The 2,182-nt window shown below is 42.6% G+C and overlaps 1 pseudogene; it reads left to right on the top strand.

Annotated features, from left to right (window-relative positions):
• Positions 1-755: 755 nt before the first annotated feature.
• Positions 756-873, top strand: LOC126337362 (5S ribosomal RNA; annotated as a pseudogene).
• Positions 874-2,182: the final 1,309 nt, after the last annotated feature.

Raw genomic sequence — 2,182 nt, 5'->3', positions numbered from 1 at the left:
CTGCAGCTGTCTGATGTTGTCATTCGCGAGGACAAACGCCGTTGGAGGATGCCTCTATTGAGGACGATGAGCAGGTGATTCACACAGTGAAGAATTGGCTCCGCCACCAGGGCAAGGGTTCCTACCGATAGGGCATACACGCCCTTATTTCGCGCTGGAGGAAGGCCATAGAACGGGATGGAGACTACGTGGAAGAATAGGGTGTGTTGATAAAACACCATTCTTTCGTGTGTGTAATTATGTTGAAGGAAAAAAAATGCTATGCATTATTTCCTGGGCAACCCTCGTATGTTAATGTATGTTAATGGCATAAAGCGCCGAAACCGATGTCGTAATTAAATAAACAACAATACAGGCAAATGACGGTATGTTCATTAAAAAAAAATCTGACACACTGTCGGGTAATCCGAGGGGTCGGTTAATCGAAGGTCGGATAATCGATGTTCTACTGTAGTTTATTTTTCCTTCTCGTATCTTTTAAGAAACCTACACTGAAATCTATAAAAGCTTCTGTTTCTTCTTGATCTAGATTTCTCACAAATAGGTGAAAGTTCCTTAGTGTGGGTCTGTAGGCTGTTACAATTATCAGAGAAGTATTCTGCATTACCAATCACATGCAAATGCTTTTAGATACTGATCAAACAGAAACAATTTGTTTCAATATATTTGACTTTATGTCCAACTTTTACGTATGGTGTAACACCTCTATTTTACATGTTAACTCTGCACGAAAATGAAGCTAATTTATAAGCCCTGGCAACGGCCTTGCCGCAGTGGATACATCGGTTTCCGTCAGATCACCGTAGTTAAGCGCTGTCGAGCGTGGCCGGCACTTGGATGGGTGACCATCCGGGCCGCCATGTGCTGTTGCCATTTTCCGGGGTGCACTCAGCCTCGTGATGCCAACTGAGGAGCCACTCGACCGAGTAGTAGCGGCTCCGGTCAAAGAAAACCATGACGACCGGGAGAGCGATGTGCTGACCGCACGTCCCTCCTAGCCGCATCCTCAACTGAGGATGACACGGCGGTCGGATGGTCCAGATGGGACACTTGTGGCCTGAAGACGGAGTGCTATAAGCCCTCATATATAACTTCTCCATCCCTGTTGTTAGATGGTGTATAGAGATGCACAGAACATGTATCTCTTTAGAATGTTCCACATCTTCTAGACAAATAATAAGCTCATCTATCTTGTTTTTCAACCCTCTGATGTTCAGACGAAACCAATTAGTATCAGTAACGTAAAAATATGCTGCTTTGATCCCCGTAATAAAAATGATTTTGTCTTGTGTGCTTTTGGCCCTCCTTACGCTTTCTGTAAGTTCATTCAAAAGCTAATCGCTCAGTTCTTTGTTCAAATGGCTAACAGTCGTGTTAATCCAGGGCTGGTCATATTATCCTCACCATCAAAATCTCTACATACGGGCCCTACATTCTCTGCCACCTAGCTAAACTTGACGCTAGGTTTAACGATACTTGTGATCTGATACTTTATGCCTAGTTTTTCGTCCACCAATTAGCCTACATCTCTTCTGTGACTGCTCTCTAGTGGCAAGACTCGTTTCCTTTCTACGTAAATTTTCTACCAATCTAACGTTAAAGTCTTTCCTATGAGTCTGCTGCACTCTATTAAGCTCAAACATTGGTTGAGGCTCTACCCCCATTTCAGGTAAGAAGTCAAACTGATTGCTAACCAGAATCTGAAATGTGATTTCTGACGTTTTGCTACCTTCTCGTAGCTCCCATTGTTTCTTTCTCTTTTTCAATCTAATTCAAAATACGCTATTTCTAATTCTGCCTGGAGAGCACAGATCGTTTTTATTCTTTCCCACGATTTGTTTGTCTCGATTACATGATGTACAGTCCATGGGAAAACCTCATGTGACACTTTTTTATCATCTCTCTGTATTCTCCCCCATGGACACCTACCCACAGTTATGACATGCTTCTTCCATACCATTCAACCTACGGCAGTATCTACATTTGACACATGTGACCCAACTCTTACAGTAAACCAAAAAGCGCTTCAACATTTAAAATGTAATAAAGTAATAACCAATAAAAGGTACAGTGAGTTGTGCAGCTAACTTCCAGGCGACAGACTGACATAGAATAACACGATCAAAGTGTGTTGGACTTAGGTAGCACCAGACTAGAAGTGAATGAAAACTATCAATGCTCG

Source organism: Schistocerca gregaria, chromosome 2 (assembly GCF_023897955.1).
Source record: "Schistocerca gregaria isolate iqSchGreg1 chromosome 2, iqSchGreg1.2, whole genome shotgun sequence".
In the NCBI taxonomy this organism is placed as follows: domain Eukaryota; kingdom Metazoa; phylum Arthropoda; class Insecta; order Orthoptera; family Acrididae; genus Schistocerca; species Schistocerca gregaria.
This window is presented reverse-complemented; position numbering and strand designations above follow the sequence as displayed.